A 19,846-nucleotide genomic window follows, 5' to 3' on the forward strand; every position below is an offset into this window, starting at 1 on the left:
ATCATGAAGTCACAATGTGATCTGATTATAACAGAGTAGACCAATGACTGTTCATCTGGGTGAGGCGGTGGGCTCTAGACAAATCTATCAGTCAACCAAGGCTCTGTATGTAAATATCTTAAAATGTGTTTCCTAAAGGCCCACACAATCAGACTGAGGGCCAAAGGAGGCTCAGGGAAATAAATGATTACAAATGTATTTAGTTATTTTCATTTTGTATTATGTATGTGTGTAATTTATGTAATTCGGGGCTTAACAGTAAACAAAACCATGGTCCCAGTAGGAATCCCTGATAAAATAAAAGTTGAATAAATAAATAGAAAATGTCATAAAGACACAGACATAGAGTGATGATTTCAAAATAAAATGACCAAGACTGCACGGAGGCTTTAAGAAATGTAGAGAATGAATTTTTCTCTCATCTACTATTCGCAACATCTCATGATCCATGCAGAACAACAGTGGTATGCTGTTTGATGAGGAAAATCACAAGAAACCTTCCCTAATAACATACATGATTAACTATTCAAGGATGGACAGTACTTCTTGCTGTGTCTACATTGGTTCTCAGACCTACGAACAGCCTATAATCAGGTTGCTCTAGTCTATTTGACCGGCAAGCAGGCACAGTATCTGTAAAAACCCAAGTGTATATATCGCAAAGTGAAATAAGTACTATTAGAGATTAAATCCACAAAACAATCTCATCTTCAACCCTTTCTTTAACTTTGTTTATGTGTGACCATATGAATGACTTGCAGGAGGATCGTCGATGTCACATGCTAGCCTGATGTACAACAAATTTTCACATACACAACTTATCCTTAACCTGACTCACATGTACTTGGTGTGCCTGCCATCCAGTGGCAAAGGGAAATAATGTGGTCCCACTTTAAACAAACTATAACTTATAAAGGCTTTATATAGTATAAATGCTTCACAGATCATCTAGAAGCTTATGCCAAAATGTATAATGGTGGTTACGAATAAACAAATAAAAGATAGAGGCACTATTCGTGGAACGGCCCACATGTCTCATGTTTGTATCATCTCGTGTGTATCGTGTGTATAATGTGATTTTAACAATTTATGAGCAGACATGGTTCAAATCATATGATACATACCAGATGTCATTGGATACACATATCGTCCTCTATCTTTTTGACTACAAAACACAGAATCGTGCCATTTCACATACACTCCCCTACGTATTTATTTGGACAGGGAAGCTAAAGCTTTCAATTTGGCTCAATACTTCAGCAATGTGGATTTGAAGTAAAATGTTTTATATGGGGGTGACAGTAGAGAATGTCACCTTTTATTTGAGGGTATTGTTATCTGTTTTATCATTTAGAAATAATTGCACATTATGTATCTTATGACATATTTGAAGGTGTCATACGTATGTGGACAAATTCACTTGTAGTGTATTACATTGTGTCAAAAGTTTACCATTTGGCCCATATATAGTATGCAATGACGACATCAAGCTTGTGACAAAAAAATGGTTGGATATATTTGCACTTCGTTTTGTTTTTGTTTTGGATTATGTTGTGCCCAATAGAAATGAATGGTAAATAATGTATTGTGTCATTTTGGAGTCTGTTTATTGTAAATAAGAATAGAATATGTTTCTGAACACTTCTACATTAATCTGGATGCCACAACGATTACTGATAATCATGAATGAATTGTGAATAATGAGCACCAACATGTGAAGTTCATAGGAGCATATGAAATTGGGTGTCAAATGAAAGCAAGAGTCTATATTTTGGGGGAATTAGGCATAGATACATTTTGAACCATTTTCCATATTTAAAATGAGGCATAATTAATGGTTTTGATTTCTGGATATGCAGATGAGAAAGGGGTCTTGGAAAACATCTACCAGAAAAAGTCTTAAAAGGTATCACCTGCCAAGTAATAAAAACACTTAATATTTAGTTTTGGAGAAAATGATTACCTTCTGTAAGTTTAATAAATATTGCCTTGTAATTCCGTTAGCAAAAACCCATATATCAAGATATTTGATCATTTCTCTCCCTCATGAGGGAGGATAGTGAAAGTTCACAGAAGTAACAAATAATGGTATACCTACCAATTACTTATAATGATTTTACTGATACACTAAAAAGTAATTGCCTTACTTGGGGTAGGGCAACTCGCAATGCCCTCCTTTTGAAGGTCCTCAGATACATTTTTTTGTAGGAACGCAGTTGGTTGAGGGTCTCAATTTACTGTTGCGAGTTAGAATAGTAGAACACACAAGGTGCAATTTCGAAATTTGGTTGTGCATCAGCAGTTTCTCCTGTTAAGTCAGTCACTGATAGTCAGTTATTTAGCCCATATCAACAAAACATTTTTAGATTGCTAAATTATTTTATTATAACTTGTTTTCATGGTCGAATTACCTGCCGGGGGACCCCATTGATTTTGTTAGTCAGTCTGACTCAGATATCATATTAAAAACTGCAAACATTTGTCTCCACCCTATGGCAAAACATGTAGAATTGCATGAAATTAGCTGTACAATTGCAAACTCTTTTCTCCGTCCCATGGCAAAATGTGTAGATTGCAGAAAACTTGCTGTAAAAATAAAACATTTTCTCACTACCCGATTGCAAAATGTGTAGAATTGCACAAAATTAACTCTAACTCTATGGCCCCCATCCCCATCAAAGTTGCTCATCTCTAGCCTTACTCATTAAAACAATTGAGTAGTGGTTACTCAAATTATATACAGTGTCTTCGGAAACTATTTAGACCCCTTTACTTTTTCACATTTTGTTACGTCACATCTTTAATTCTAAAATTGATCCTTATCAATCTACACACAATATTCCATAATGACTAAGAAAAAACAGGTTTAGACATTTTTGCTAATTTAGAAAAAATAAAAGGGAAATATCACATTTACATAAGTATTCAGACCCTTTACTCAGTACTTTTTTTTTTCTTAAATTTTTTTTACCCCTTTTTCTCCCCAATTTCGTGGTATCCAATTGTTTTAGTAGCTACTATCTTGTTAGGTTGAAGGTTGAAAGTCATGCGTCCTCCGATACACAACCCAACCAAGCCGCACTGCTTCTTAACACAGCGCCATCCAACCCGGAAGCCAGCCGCACCAATGTGTCGGAGGAAACACCGTGCACCTGGCAACCTTGGTTAGCGCGCACTGCGCCCGGCCCGCCACAGGAGTCGCTGGAGCGCGATGAGACAAGGACATCCCTACCGGCCAAGCCTTCCATAACCCGGACGACGCTAGGCCAATTGTGCGTCGCCCCACGGACCGGTTACGACAGAGCCTGGGCGCGAACCCAGAGTCTCTGATGGCACAGACCACTGCGCCACCCGGGAGGCCTCTTACTCAGTACTTTTTTGAAGCACCTTTGGCAGAGATTACAGCATCGAGTCTTCTTGGGTATGACACTACAAGGTTGGCACACCTGTATTTGGGGACTTACTCCCATTCTTCTTTGCAGATCCTCTCAAGCTCTGCCAGGTTGGATGGGGAGCGTTGATACACAGCTATTTTCAGGTCTTTCCAGAGATCGGGTTCACGTCCTGGCTCTGGCTGGGCCACTCAAGGACATTGAAACTTGTCCCGAAGCCACTCCTGCTTGTCTTGGCTGTGTGCTTTGGGTCGTTGTCCTGTTGGAAGGTGAACCTTTGCCCCAGTCTGAGGTACTGAGCGCTCTGGAGCAGGTTTTCATCAAGGATCTCTCTATACTTTGCTCCATTCATCTTTCCCTCGATCCTGATTAGTCTCTGTCCCTGCCGATGAAAAACATCCCCACAGCATGATGCTGCCACCACCATGCTATACTGTAGGGATGGTCGCAGGATTCCTCCAGACGTGACGCTTGGCATTCAGGTTCAATCTTGGTTTTATCAGACCAGAGAATCTTGTTTCTCATGGTCTGAGAGTCTTTAGGTGCCTTTTGGCAATATCCAAGCAGGCTGTCATGTGCCTTTTACTGAGGAGTGGCTTCCGTCTGGCCACTCTACCATAAAGATCTGATTGGTGGAGTGCTGCAGAGATGGTTGTCCTTCTGGAAGGTTATCATATCTCCACAGAGGAACTCTAGAGCTCTGTCAGAGTGACCATCGGGTTCTTGGTCACCTCGCTGACCAAGGCCCATCTCCCCGGCCAGCTCCAGGAAGAGTCTTGGTGGTTCCTTCCATTTAAGAATGATGGAGGCCACTGTGTTCTTCGGGACCTTCAATGCTGCAGACATTTTTTGGGACCCTTCATCAGATCTGTGACCGTGATATAATCCTCTCTCGAAGCTCTACGGTCAATTCCTTCGACCAGATTTGTTTTTTTTTGCTCTGACATGTACTGACAACTGTGGGACATTATATAGACAAGTGTGCCTTTCCAACTCATGTCCAATCAGTTGAATTTACCACAGGTGGACTTCAATCACGTTGTAGAAACGTCTCAAGGACGATCAATGGAAACAGGATGCACCTGAGCTCAATTTCGAGTCTCCTAGCAAAGGGCCTGAATACTTACGTAAATAAGGTATTTCAGTCTTTTATTTGTAATACATTTTCGAACATTTCTACAAACCTGTTTTCAACTTGTCATTATTATGGGATATTGTGTGTAGATTGCTGAGGATTTTATGGTATTTAATCCATTTTAGATAAGGCTGTAAAGTCAAGGGGTCTGAATACTTTCCAAAGGCGCTGTAAGTAGTACTCACTCATATGTCAATTAATGTTCTTATCACTTAATGTTTTTGAGTACTGTAAACAAGTATTGGGTTATTGAGTAAATTTTACTTTATTTATTTGTGTTCTGCTAATCTAAAGTTGTTGAGTTTTTACAAGTTATGATTATTTCATATTTTTAAGTCAATCTAACATTTCTGAAATAAGTTGTACTTACTTGATTTAATTGTTAGTTTAAGTAAAGACGTAAAACAAAGTAGTAGTCAGACACATCCATGTTTGAGTAAAAACACTTGATTTATCTGTGTTGTGCTGATAGAGTTATGTTTTTGGAAGTTATACTTAAAATTGTTAGGTGACTGTTTTTAGAGGATTGTGTGTAATTTAACATTTGTAGACTTTATGATACTTTTACACAATTGTATGCATGTTTGAAGAAAGAAAAGTATATTTCTGAAACGGTATTAAGCGGTTTGTTGTGCTATGACGTCTAATTCATCGTGATGAATTGGTATGAAAACCGTCAAACAAATTGACGTTCAATAATGAAACCACAAATTCCCACCATCAAAGTAATGTGCACCACTCATTATGACAGATGCTTACAGTGTACTGGAATGAGCATTATGCGCAACAATGCATGTTAAGGTGGGTTCAAATCATAAAACTAAATTACCACTGAAATCTACTCATCAGAACAATTTACACGTGTCAACAATGAATAATGGTTTAAGTTGATTGCAAAATAGTTGGGAAGAGAATTTCGATGTAGCGATTCCATGACACATTTATGAACAGAGCCACAAAACGACGCCGGATCCGACACTTGAAATAGTTTTTTCTATTTAAATTATTATACAAACTCGAGCTAATTGACACGAATCAACCGAGGCACCCAGGGCCCACATCAGCCTTTTCAGTCTCCACGTTTCCAAGTAGTTGCCAGGCCACTTGACCGTCTACTCTGCTATCATTGGCGATAGGTAGTGTCTGTCATGCTGGGCCACTGGCATGGACTTTCCCTATCCGTATCCACTATCTTGAAGCTCACGGTTCTGCTTTACTCATTGGAGTTCCATGTTGCCATTCTCTACCCGTCTGCAATCTACTGAACGCCTCTTCTTTGCTCGGCTTTAACAGGAATGAATACCACGGCCGAAAAGAAGTGTCGGCCAAGAGACATTTTATCATTTTTAACATGTACAGTGTCTTAGATTATTTGATTAGAGAGACCATTCGGAATGAAATTGAAAACCGGCCGCATACATTTTTGTGTTTCATCGACACCGTGGAGCTCAAGGGGGGATATATGCCTGACTTATAGCCATTTTTTTGCAGACAAAGAGAGCTACTGAGTGCTGGTTATAAAAGACAAAAGGGTAAGTTGAGAATACTTATAACCACGATGAATTACGGAATACGTGTTAGCTATTTAGCTAGTTTCTATCGCATGATAACAGTATTGTCTAGATACGTCTGTCTGTAATTTCTTGCCAGATTCGTTCATGCTAGCTAACTATTTAACTAACGTTCGCTAGCTAGCTAGCTAGCAGACCAACTCGATGTTGAAGCTCATGTTAGCATCATGCTAGCTAAATAGCTAGCCACCGTTATTTGGGAAATCCAGCATTTTTTTTTTGGGGGGGGTCTCTCGGTGAAGTTTATTTTTGTATAGTAACGTTACAATTGATCTAGCGATGTATATTATCACAACTCCCACCTGTCTAAAACCAATTCGTATTAGACAGCTCCTTACATGTCATGATGTAACGTTAAGGATAACTATTGTCAATGTCCAGTGGTGGTAGTAGTTGGCTAGCTACAGTAACTAGCTAGCCAGTGCTGTCTGACCCGAGAATAGGCCTTGATTTGGCACTACTACACCCTTTTAAATGGCTCTCTCGCATGCAATGCTAAAATATTCGTTTGCTTGCTTAAATATGCTAATCGCACAACTTAACTAATGAATATTGTCTTGAAAATATTCATCAGTTATGTTGGTAGTTGGTTGGTTAGCTAGGTTATAGCCTCACCAATGGATGTTCCAAATTATAGTAACGTTATAGCTGATGTCGTTCTGTGCATGCACCATACTCTAATGCTATTATGAAGTATTTCACTTCGTCCTTATATAATAACAATGAATGGAATCAATCCAAGAATAACGGCTTTGCTAATTGTTTCCTTATGTGTCCCAGGTATGTCTTCCACCATTGTCATGCAGCACCCTTAAACGTGATTTATTGTAGGGCTAGCCTATCCCAAGGCTATACTGGCATATTATTTAAGATAAGTCAACTTTATTGTCCATTACGTTTGCACAGAATGGGAATGTCTTTGCCTCTCAGGCCTACAGTAAAACGATAAAACTTACATTAAACATTTACATGTCAGTTAATCAGTCTTGTATAGGATTGTCACTGCAGAGGGGATAAAATATTTTATTTGTCCATTCTTCCTTGCGAGTGGCACCTTTTTTAGTCTCCGACCTGACAGCAGCATTGCGAAGGATGCCTGCAGTAGGTGGGTGGTGGTGTTGAGCACCTGGAGTGCTTTCCTGGCGATGTTCTGTGTGTACACTTATTGGAATTGTGGCTGTTTCCTGACGACTGTTTTACTGACCTGATTGACGACTTGTGCAAGTTTACTCCTCTTCCTGACTGAGAAGTTCCCATACCAGCAGGAGGAGATGTTGAAAGTGAGAACACTCTCGATCTGTAAACCATAGTCAGTGTGTGTGTTTTGCTTTCTTTAACGTTGTAGCTGCCTAAGTAGGAAGACATTTAAATAAATGAGGTAATTGTTTTCCTGGAGGTTGTTTCTGGTCTAAAATTGTTCCCAAGTATTTAAAATGTGTTACTTGCTCCACATCCTGCTCCCCAGCTTACCTCCAAGGCACAATTCATTAGTCTTGGTGACATTAAGGTCAATGAAGCTATTGTCAATCCATGTCACAAGACAGTCAAGGAACTGGGAGTAGCTTGAGCTAGACTTGCCCTCCAGGCAAGCAACCAGTGCCATATCGTCCACATATTTGCCACTCTGGTAATTGGTAATTAAAAAAATAAAAATAAATTGTCAAGCGGGACACAGCCAGTGGTCAGGGATGAGTTGATAGGGAAGTTAGAGTGGGTGGTCTCCAGAGATGGTCTGGAGTAGGGGGTGGGGTCAGCTGGCCAGACATCACTAGTTTCAGAAGTTCATCTGGAGAAAGGGGGGAAGGCGTAGGGTAGTTCTGTGAGAGTGGGACCAGTGGACTAAATCGGCTGAGAATGGGATAATAAAATCACAACTCGCAGATGTGCTCATACTTGATTTTTTTCTTCAGTTTGCACACATCTATTTTTAGGTGCAAATGCAAGTAAAATGGTCGCACTGAATAGCACAGGACTAAGGTGCCTTAAACACTGACCCTCTGGGGTTGAACCCTCAGGGACTTTTGGACCCAGCACCAGGCCCGAGTTGACATTTAGGTCACAAAGTTGTTTAAGTAGAAAGTGTGGTTGCACTATATTAAAGGCTGTGGAGAAGTTCATGAATATGATTTTGGTGTGTTGGCTTAGTCAACGCTAATTTGTTTTCATAATTAAAATGTATGAAACATATTGTCTTATGCATTAGTGTAATGCAGGGGTGACCAATCTTCCTCAGACTGGAGAGTTACTGGGTGTGCAGGCTTTGCTCCAACCCTACTATACTCAGGAAAAAAAATAAACGTCCTCTCACTGTCAACTGTTTATTTTCAGCAAACTTAACGTGTAAATATTTGTATGAACATAAGATTCAACAACTGAGACATAAACTGAACAAGTTCCACAGACACGTGACTAACAGAAATGGAATAATGTGTCCATGAAAAAAAGGGGGAGGTAGTAACAGTCAGTCAGTATCTGGTGTGGCCACCAGCTTCATTAAGTACTGCAGTGCATCTCCTCATGGACTGCACCAGATTTGCCAGTTCTTGCTGTGAGATGTTACCCACATGAGGGAGGAGGATGTCTTCCCTGTAACGCACAACATTGATTGCCTGCATGACAACAAGCTCAGACCGATGATGCTGTGACACACCGCCCCAGACCATGACAGACCCTCCACCTCCAAATCGATCCCGTTCCAGAGGACAGGCCTCGGTGTAACGCTCATTGCTTTGACTATAAACGCGAATCCGACCATCACCCCTGATGAGGAAAAACCGCGACTCGTCAGTGAAGAGCTCTTTTTGCCAGTCCTGTCTGGTCCAGCGACGGTGGGTTTGTACCCATAGGTGACGTTGTTGCCGGTGATTTGTCTGGTGAGGACCTGCCTTACAATAGCCTACAAGTCCTCAGTCCAGCCTCTCTCAGCCTATTGCGGACAGTCTGAGCATTGATGGCGGGATTGTGCGTTCCTGGTGTAACTTGGGCAGTTGTTGTTGCCATCCTGTACCTGTCCCGCAGGTGTGATGTTCGGATGTACCGATCCTGTGCAGGTGTTGTTACATGTGTTCCACCACTGCGAGGACGATCAGCTGTCCGTCCTGTCTCCCTGTTGCGCTGTCGTAGGTGTCTCACAGTACGGACATTGCAATTTATTGGCCTGGCCACATCTGCAGTCATCATGCCTCCTTGCAGACCAGTGACCTTGAGCATCTTTCTTTTGTTGTTTTTCAAAGTCAGATGAAAGGCTTCTTTAGTGTCCTAAGTTTTCATAACTGTGACCTCAATTGCCTACCTTCTGTTAGTGTCTTAACGACCGTTCCACAGGTGCATGTTTGTCAGTTGTTTATGGTTCATTGAACAAGCATGGGAAACAGTGTTTAAACCCTTTACATTGAAGATCTGTGACGTTAATTCGTAAAAATCTAAATATCTTTGAAAGACGGGATGTTTCTTTTTGTGCTGAGTTTATAATACAACCAATTCAGCAAATGAAGGTCCTGATGAGTAGCTGGTTAGCATAATTAGGTGTTGGCTAGGCTATTTCAGCTGTGCCGGTGCAAAAGCCTGCATACCAGGTAGCTCTCCAGGACCCTGGAGTAGGGTTGACCAATTAAGGCTCACTTAGGTCTGGGTGTTATTGATGCATGGACCGGTTGGTTTTTATTTTATGCAACTCAGGCGTGTACAATATCAATTTTTATAGTTTACTCCGTTTGCTACTTGAGTCATCTCTCTCCTCTCCTGCTTCTGCATGCCACTATCCACACCAAGCCCTCTCACTCATGGAAAGAGCAGTCCAACCACGGCGTCATGAGCACTTTCTTGCCATTCACTCCGCATGGTAAGATGGATGCAACAATGTTGGTGACATGCTGCTTTCCACAAGCGTTCTGTAATTACACTTCGTTTGTGTATGTTACTAACTGTTTGCAAGTTTGTCTTTTTCTTCACAAGGTTTTGCGAAAATAATTTTATTTAGCCGCTAATGCTAATCGCTAGTAAGAGTCAGAGCAAACGTAGCTAGTTAGCTAATACTGCCTCGTACCATTGCTAATGTAGACCTCGATAAGCATGTTTGTGCAACGCTGTCTTTATCAGAGATGAATAGGCAGAGCATGAATATGTTGGCTGGCTAGCTACATGAAGTAAGAAAACAACATGTAATGTAATATCTAATTAGGATCACCTGGAAACACTGACCAACACTTTGGTTCCTACCCTGTCAATGATTCATCACTGGCTTATTCATTCATTGTTATGTCAAACAATAATGTATTAAAGGTGCTGCCCATTATATTCCAACTATAGGATTAGAATAATCATTATTTCCATGATTCCAACAGTTCGCCAATTAACTAGGCCTAGATTTTTTGGGGGGATATATCCTACGTGGCACAATGTGGAAATTATAATAAAAGTGCAGGAAATACTAAAATTTATGAAAATGCTGAATTATTTTTTTGTTGTTGGATTGAACGGTATAAATGGAGAAAGCCCCATTGAAATCACTTGTGTTGCCACCCTGGGGGTATGAACTACTCAGGAAGCATATTTGGGACATTTTAATTATTAAAAAAATCTAAATTTGTCAAATATATTTTGTCCATATGGCCTAGGCCTACTGCATCATGATCAAGCACTTGAACTGCCCACTACAGATGCATCTTATATTAAGCCTTTCTCATAACTCTGGTGAAACAAGTAGGCCTACCTAGCCTGTTGTTATTAGCCCGTTGTCTGGCTAGATACAGTGCCTTGCGAAAGTATTCGGCCCCCTTGAACTTTGCGACCTTTTGCCACATTTCAGGCTTCAAACATAAAGATATAAAACTGTATTTTTTTGTGAAGAATCAACAACAAGTGGGACACAATCATGAAGTGGAACGACATTTATTGGATATTTCAAACTTTTTTTAACAAATCAAAAACTGAAAAATTGCACACCCAATTATGGAGAAATAGAAATTATGGAGAATCAAAAGGTCTTAATGCGAGTGTCTTGAACAGAACAGACCCTCCATGGCTCTCGGCCATCCCAAACACCTTTCTTTTTGCTTCGCAACTTCATATCTAATTTACTCTGGTCTGGGTCGAGTGAAGGCTTCCTCCCTTAATCTTGTCCGCTCTCCAACTCCCTCTTAGATCACTAGGATCCCCAGAGAATGGGTGTGTTAGGCTGTTGAGAAGCAGAAGTAGCCCAGTCCTGTGTTAACGCAGCCAGAGTTTTCTATGGGCTAGAGTTGCACTTATTGTCTGTCTAGGCTAGTTGATGATACATATAGTAACTAGATCAGCACTGTGCTTCCATAGCATCTATTAGGCCCCACTTGCTACACACACTTTGACTGATATTAATGTTCACTCTATAGCCTACCTACACTAATTGTAGCACAGGTCTAGATGAGTCAGACTTCACTAAAAGCCACGTTATTGGCACATTATTCATTTAAAAAAAATGTATTTCACCATTGTTTAACCAGGTAGGCTAGTTGAGAACAAGTTCTCATTTACAACTGCGACATGGCCAAGATAAAGCAAAGCAGTGCGACACAAACAGCAGAGTTATACATGGAAAAAACAAACAGTCAATAACACAAATGGGAAAAAAGTATAATAAATACAGTGTGTGCAAATGGCGTGAGGAGGTAAGGCAATAAATAGGCCATGGTAGCGACGTAATTAGAATTGAGCAAATTAACACGAGTGATAGATGTGCAAGTAGAAATACTGGTGTGCAAAAAAAGTAAATAAAAAAAAAATATGGGGATGAAGTAGGTAGATTGGATGGGCTATTTACAGATGGGCTGTGTACAGCTGCAGCGATCAGCTATCTGAGCAGCTAACCGATGTTCAACCTCAATAGGGTACGCTAGTGTCCCACCTGGCCAACATCCAGTGAAATTGCAGAGCGCCAAATTCAAAAACAAAGTACTCATTATAAAACTTAATAAAACATACAAGTGTTATACATCGGTTGAAAGATTAACTTCTTGTTAATCCAACCACAGTGTCAGATTTCAAAAAGGCTTCACGGCGAAAGCATACCATGCGATTATCTGAGAACAGCGCCCAGCAGACAAATCATTACAAACAGTAACCAGACAAGTAGAGGAGTTACACAAGTCAGTCACTTACCTTTGATGATCTTCATATGGTTGCACTCAGAAGACCTTAATTTACTCAATAAATGTTAGTTTTGTTCGATAAAGTCCCCCCTTATATCCAAAACCTCCGTTTTGTTCAGTAATCCACAGGCTCAAACGCAGTCACAACAGGCAGACGAAAAATCCAAATAGTATCCGTAAAGTTTGTAGAAACATGTCAAATAATGTTTATAATCAATCCTCAGGTTGTTTTTAGCCTTAAATAATCGATAATATTTCAACCGGACAAGAACGTTGTCAATATAAAAGGTAAACAAGAAAAGCGCACTCTCGGTCGTGCGCATGAAAAACCTCTGGGACACTGTAGGGACCACTCATTCAGAGTGGTCTCACTCTCATTTTTCAGAATACAAGCCTGAAAGAATTTCTAAAGACTGTTGACATCTAGTGGAAGCCATAGGAAGTGGAATTTGAGTCCTAAGTCAATGGATACTGTAATGGCATTCAATAGAAAACTACAAACATAAAAAAATCCCACTTCCTGAATGGATTTTTCTCAGGTTTTCGCCTGCCAAATCAGTTCTGTTATACACACAGACATTATTTTTAACAGTTTTGGAAACTTTAGAGTTTTCTATCCAAATCTACCAATTATATGCATATCCTAGCTTCTGGGCCTGAGTAGCAGGCAGTTTACCTTGGGCATGCTTTTCACCCGGAGGTGAAAATGGTGCCCCCTAGTGAAGGTGAGTGGTGGGTAGTGTATGCGACTTTGGTGACAAAACGGATGGCACTGTGATAGACTGCATCCAGTTTGCTGAGTAGAGTGTTGGAGGCTGTTTTGTAAATGACATGGCCAAAGTCGAGGATCGGTAGGATGGTATGTTTGGCGACGTGTGTTAAGGAGGCTTTGTTGCGAAATAGGAAGCCGATTCTAGATTTAATTTTGGATTGGAGCTGTTTAATATGAGTCTGGAAGGAGAGTTTATAGTTTAGCCAGACACCTAGGTATTTGTAGTTGTCCACATATTCTAAGTCAGAACTGTCCAGAGTAGTGATGCTAGGTGGGCGGGTGTGGGCAGCGATCGGTTGAAAAGCATGCATTTAGTTTTACTTGCATTTTAAGAGCAGTTGGAGGCCACGGAAAGAGTGTTGTATGGCATTGAAGCTCATTTGGAGGTTTGTTAACACCGTGTCCAAAGAAGGGCCAGATGTATACAGAATGGTGTAGTGTGCATAAAGGTGGATCAGTGAATCACCAGCAGCAAGAGCGACATCGTTGATATATACAGAGAAATGAGTCGGCCCAAGAATTTAACAATTGGCTGTTCCGGTCCTGGATGCTGTTTTTTATGCCTGTTTACTGCTAAACTAAGAAAAAAAAGAAACGTCCTCTTGCTGTCAACTGCGTTTATTTTCAGCAAACTTAATGTGTAAATATTTACATGAACATAAGTTTCAAGAACTGAGACATAAACTGAACAAGTTCCACAGATGTGACTAACAGAAATTAAATGTGTCCCTGAACAAAGTGGGGGTCAAAATCAAAAGTTTTTAAGCATTACGTACTGCAGTGCATCTCTTCCTCATGGTCTGCACCAGATTTGCCAGTTCTTCCTGTGAGCTGTTAACCCACTCTTCCACCAAGGCACCTGCTAGTTCCCGGACATTTCTGGGGGGAATGGCCCAAGCCCTCACCCTCTGATCTAACAGATCCCAGACGTGCTCAATGGGATTGAGATCCGGGCTCTTTGCTGGCCATGGCAGAACACTGACATTCCTGTCTTGCAGGAAATCACGCACAGAACGAGTGGTATGGCTGGTGGCATTGTCATGCTGGAGGGTCATGTCAGGATGAGCCTGCAGGAAAGGTACCACATGAGGGAGGAGGATGTCTTCCATGTAACGCACAGCATTGATTGCCTGCAATGACAACAAGCTCAGTCCGATGATGCTGTGACACACTGCCCCAGACCATGACAGACCCTCCACCTCCAAATCGATCCTGCTCCAGAGTACAGGCCTCAGTGTAATGCTCATTCCTTCGACGATAACCGCAAATCCGACCATCACCCCTGGTGAGACACAACCGCGACTCTTCAGTGAAAAGCACTTTTTGCGACGGTGGGTTTGTGCCCATAGGTGACGTTGTTGCCGGTGATTTTGTCTGGTGAGGACCTGCCTTTACAACAGCCTACAAGCCCTCATTCCAGCCTATTACGGACAGTCTGAGCATTGATGGCGGGATTGTGCGTTCCTGGTGTAAATCGGGCAGTTGTTGCCATCCTGTACCTGTTCTGCAGGTGTGATGTTCCAATCCTTTTGCAGGTGTTGTTACATGTGGTCTGCCACTGCAAGGATGATCAGCTGTCCGTCCTGTCTCCCTGTAGCGCTGTCTTAGGCGTCTCACAGTACAACATTGCAATGTATTGCCCTTGCCACATCTGCAGTCCTCATGCCTCCTTGCAGCATGCCTAAGTCATGTTCACACAGATGAGCAGGGACCCTGGGCATCTTTCTTTTGGTGTTTTTCAGAGTCTGTAGAAAGGCCTCTTTTTTTTGTGTGTCCTAAGTTTTCATGACTGTGACCTTAATTGCCTACCTTCTGTTAGTGTCTTAACGACCGTTCCACAGGTGCATGTTCAATTGTTTATGGTTCATTGAACAAGCATAGGAAACAGTGTTTAAACCCCTTACAATGATCTGATTTTTTGTTGTTGATTTTTACGAATTATCTTTTGAAAGACAGGGTCCCGAAAAAGGGACCTTTAACTTTTTTTAATATCTGAAGTAATACGTTCCATCCATAATGGTCTTATATGGGCTGTTGGTGTGTATTATGTGATATTGGGTTGCTCAGTGTCATTTGGCAAGCAGGAATTTAAGATGGCTGCAGTTTTAGTTGTGGTAAGAGGGTGTTTGTTGTGTTGTCAGTTTGTCGTCGTCTCAATAGGTTGATCTCTGCAACCCCCTCTCCCTTTCGTAGGCTAGGCCTACGTCATATTAGCTTTGCATTGAATGCACTGAGATGCTGCACAGGCATGCTGCACAGAGGTTTGCATATAGTGCATTAAAAAGTATTCAGACCCCTTGACTTTTTCCACATTTTGTTACGTTACAGCCATATTCTGAAATGGATTCAATAACTTTTCCCCCCTCATCAATCTACACACAATACCCCATAATGACAGGGAAACAGGTTTAGATTTTTTTGCATTTATTTATTTATTTTAAATAGAAAAACTTATTTACATAAGTATTCACACCCTTTGCAATGAGACTTAATTGACATCAGGTGCATCCTGCTTCCATTGATCATCCTTTTATGTCCTTCTACAACTTGACTGGAGTCCACCTGTGGTAAATTCAATTGATTGGACATGATTTGGAAAGGCACACTATGTAAGGTCCCACAGTTGACAGTGCATGTCAGAGCATAACCAAGCCGTGATTGTCCGTAGCGCTCCGAGACAGGATTGTGTCGAAGGCACAGAGTTGGGAAGGGTACCAAAACATTCCTGCTGCATTGAAGGCCCAAGAACACAGTGGCCTCCATCATTCTTAAATGGGAAAACGTTTGGATCCACAAAGTTTCTTCCTAGAGCTGGCCAAACGGAGCAATCGGGGGAGAAGGGCCTTAGTCAGGGTGGTCACTCTGACAGAGCTCCAGAGTTCCTCTGGAGATGGCAGAACCTTCCAGAAGGACAACCATCTCTGCAGCACTCCACCAATCAGATCTTTATGGTAGTGTGGCCAGACGGAAGCCACACCTCAGTAAAAGGCACATGACAGCCTGCTTGGAGTTTGCCAAAAGGCAGCTAAAGATTCTCAGACCGTGATCAAGCAAGATGCTCTGCTCTGATGAAACCAAGATTGAACTCTTTGGCCTGAATGCCAAGCATCACTTCTGGAGAGAACCTGGTGCCATCCCTATGGTGAAGCGTGTTGGTTGCATCATGCTGTCGGGATGTTTTTCAGCAGCAGGGACGGGGAGACTAGTCAGGATCGAGGGGACAAATGGATGGAGCAAAGTACAGATCCTTGATGAAAACCTGCTCAGGACTTAGGGCGAATGTTCACCTTCCAACAGGAGAATGACTATAAACACACAGCCAAGACGACGCAGGAATGGCTTCGGGACAAGTCTCAATATCCTTGAGTGGCCCAGCCAGAGGCAGGACTTTGAACCTGATTGAACATCTCTGGAGAGACTTGAAAATAGTTGTGCACCGACGCTCCTCATCCATCCTGACAGAGCTTTTGAGGATCTGCAGTGAAGAATGGGTGTATCTCTTCAAACACAGGTGTGCCAAGTGTGTGTCTTCATACCCAAGACGACTCAAAGCTGTAATCGCTGCCAAAGATGCTTCAGCAAAGTACTGAGTAAATGGTCTGATTTACTTATGTAAATGTGATATTTCTTATCTTATTATTATTATTATTATTATTATTATTATTATTATTATTGATTTTTCTTCTATAATCCTGTTTTTGCTTTGTCATTGGGTATTGTGTGTAGATCGAGAGGAATATAATTTAATCCAATTTAGAATAAGGCTGTAACAAAGTGGAGGGGTCTGAATACTTTCCGAATGCACTGTAGGCCTACTACTTGTCTGCTAGTGATCTTTCTATACCAGTCTCACATCTGCATTATTATTTTGGGTGCTGCGTTTGGAACGCTCACTCAAGGCTCTTTTTGATGCCTAATCAGAATGCCGCCATGCTAATGTGGACACAGGATGGACAGCCTAACCACAGTATCTTATAGGCTACCCTGTGTAGGAGCCGTAAGTAGATGAGGGCCTCACTACTCTTAGACCTGGAAAACTATTTTACCACATTACAGTATTGTGTCAGTGCATTTAGCCTATGCTTACATCCCATATCCTAGTGCCCACCACCGCCTTATCATTCTGAAACACTGAAACATTACATGTTACACCTCTGATATGTTGCATGATTGGATGGGCTATTGTCCTTCTGATGTTTTGGAAAACATCGCCTACATTTGATTGAGAATTAAATGCTATGTGCCAGGCATTGCGTGCGGGCACTCGCCAAAATTCAGATTCGTCACCGGCCTAACATAACCAATGTTAATGTTGCACAATGACAATATTTATTTATGTGTAAAACAACACATGGTTTAGCTATTCTTGGGCACAATTTTAAAGCTGGTTTTGGAAAGTAAATCCTCCAATGCTTCTTGTCTTGTAAACTAACTTTTCTTTGTTTGTTTTCGTGGATGTGATTAGCCTTCGTCAGGATAAATTCCGCCAACCCACATGGAAAAACATGGCCCCCTTTAAGATGGTTTTGATATTGCTTCATATTACCAACCAGTCCATCGGGAGGGAAATGTGTGAACAAACGAAAATAGCAAACAGCTTTTATGCTAGTTCTCATGCACTTTTCTCCTATTAAGTGCGTTTGCTGAAAGTTGCATTGTCCAGTGGAATCAAGTTCTTTATTTCACCACCACCTTGTGTGTGAGAAAAGCCTAATTCAGAAAACTGTTCCCAGTCAGTCTCTGTGTATGGAATTGAACTATACGTGCAAGCAGAGTACTCTGCATAGATTAGCTCACACGAAAGGTTACCCATGCGTGTACAGTATGTTCATAGTTAGTCTTGCTGTGAGTGGGATGAAGCTTGCCTTGGTTGGTCGCTGTTAAAATGGAAGTAATCAAGGCCACCCCAAGTCTGAAATTATTTTGGGGGAATTTCTGTGCATATCAGAACCTAGTGTATACGTGAATGACCTTGCTGTTTTGAATTGGATTGGCCTAAATCCTTATGTACACATTTTATGGGATAGTGTTTTTTTTTTTTTTTCCCATGAGGCTCATGACGACTGTGATGGATAGGTTAATGCAATTGAAAATGCCTTTATAACCAGACCCGCACGGAATATGCGCTTGCAGAATTCCACCGAAAATCTGTGGAATTTCAAATAGAATGCATGCGATTCCAAATCTAAAAATACACTGCCAACTGATGGCAAAGTTAAATAAAATGTACTTGTGGTATAATTTACACTTTGTCCTCTGTTTTCATTGACGTATTTGAATCACTGAAAAGCGTAGCCAGACGTGTAGCTCCTCGCCCGTGTGAGAGGTGCGTACAGCACGGTGAGTGAATGACACTTCTCTCCTCAGACCGCTATCTAGCAAAAAATGTCATCAAACAGCGGTGGATCACCTGAGGTCACTCCGACACAAGAAGAAGAGGGGCTAGTGGAACAGGTAAGCATTCTAATGCTTTAGCTAGCTATTAGGTTTGCTCTAGCTAGCTAATATCTGTTCTTGACAATTTACATTTTACATCTAGCTAGCTAATATCTGTTCTTGACAATTTACATTCTCAACCAAAACAGTTTGGCAAAGTTTGTGGATATATTGTCATTTTGTGACGTTTTGGAGATCCTTTAGGGGTTTGTCAGCGGTTCGGGCGTACACTTAAATTATTAGAATTTTTTTTGTTAAATTCTAGCCGATGTTTGGGAGCCAAAGTCTACGCCCCTTCATCGATGATTGGTCAACTGTAGGAGTGATGTGAGTTTCTGCTGCTTGTCGATTCGAGACAAAGCTTGGTGTGGATTCAACATGGTGAACGACAACTTTGAGCATCGATTGACCGAGGAGCTACAAACGTACCTACGCCAGTACAATTCTAGCCATACATTATATAAAGACCAGCATGTAAATAACAATTCATGGAGGGAGATTGCAGAGACACTGGGGTCCGACCCGAACCCTTCTTCGATAAAGTGGGTTAGGGTTCAGGACAAGTTCGTCAAGGCAAAGAAAATAAACAAGGACCGCAGTGGAAATGTCGGTGGAAACTCCACAAATTTCACTGCTGGCTTGATCGGCATGGGAAGACTGAAAGCAGCATGGCATCTACACCAAAGGCCATTGAAAAGCGCAGCCATGTTTTGCTAACCAGTTAGCTTAGGCTACTTGCAGCATACTCGTGCAGGGAAAACAAGCCAACCAACCTAACTTAAGATCTTTACTACTTTTGAGCAAACATAATTTTGTCATAGAAAGAAATTCATAAGCTTCCCACATTGGTAACACAAGGTTTGGTAGCAAGGTCCAGCTAGTTGAGTAGCTAGGCCAGGCTTTCTCTACTCAAATGTTTGCAACATTATATAGTCTATTGTAGTCTCGGTTAATGATATTTGATGTTCATTAATGTTTTGGATATATGTACTAAATAGCCCTCTACTTTATTTTCAAGACGCAAACACCATTGAATGAAAACAGCACCTGGTTTTGTTCTCTGTGCCCCAGTACTGACTGGTGATCGGCCCTTAACTAATTCTGCACAGCAACTCATGAGAAACAATGTCCATGCTGGACCTGCAAAGCTCTATCCTAGGCCCACCTCCAAGACTTACTCCACTGGCTTGCTCCTCACTGATGCCACAGAGCAGCAGGGGTGTGAGAACGGAAAAAAGAGCTGCAGTCCTTGACACATCACTCTCAAAGGCATTGCAAATGTTTGAAGACATATTTCAAGATTTGGATGCACCGAGCCACCAGCTTCTCCCAGAGGTAAATAAATCATTTCAGACTTTACTCCGATCCCCTTTCTGCTGTTCTGTTCTTTTTCCTCATCTCCGCACCCCACACAC

General features: G+C 41.4%; 1 protein-coding gene across 3 annotated transcripts in view; it reads left to right on the top strand.

Moving 5' to 3' along the window:
- Window positions 1–5,488: 5,488 nt before the first annotated feature.
- The window catches only part of LOC112253130 (suppressor of cytokine signaling 5-like), a 33,581-nt gene continuing 19,223 nt past the window's right edge, over window positions 5,489–19,846 (top strand). Inside the window, exons 1-3 of one of the 3 annotated variants that reach the window (XR_006083589.1) lie at window positions 5,499–6,059; window positions 18,363–18,449; window positions 19,450–19,766. The gene's annotated coding sequence lies outside the window, so the exon portion shown is untranslated. Of the gene's footprint in view, window positions 6,060–18,362; window positions 19,767–19,846 lie in introns of all 3 variants that reach the window. The other 2 variants (XR_006083588.1, XM_042323093.1) reach the window with 2 other exon arrangements.

This window comes from Oncorhynchus tshawytscha, linkage group LG01 (genome assembly GCF_018296145.1).
Source record: "Oncorhynchus tshawytscha isolate Ot180627B linkage group LG01, Otsh_v2.0, whole genome shotgun sequence".
Taxonomy (NCBI): domain Eukaryota; kingdom Metazoa; phylum Chordata; class Actinopteri; order Salmoniformes; family Salmonidae; genus Oncorhynchus; species Oncorhynchus tshawytscha.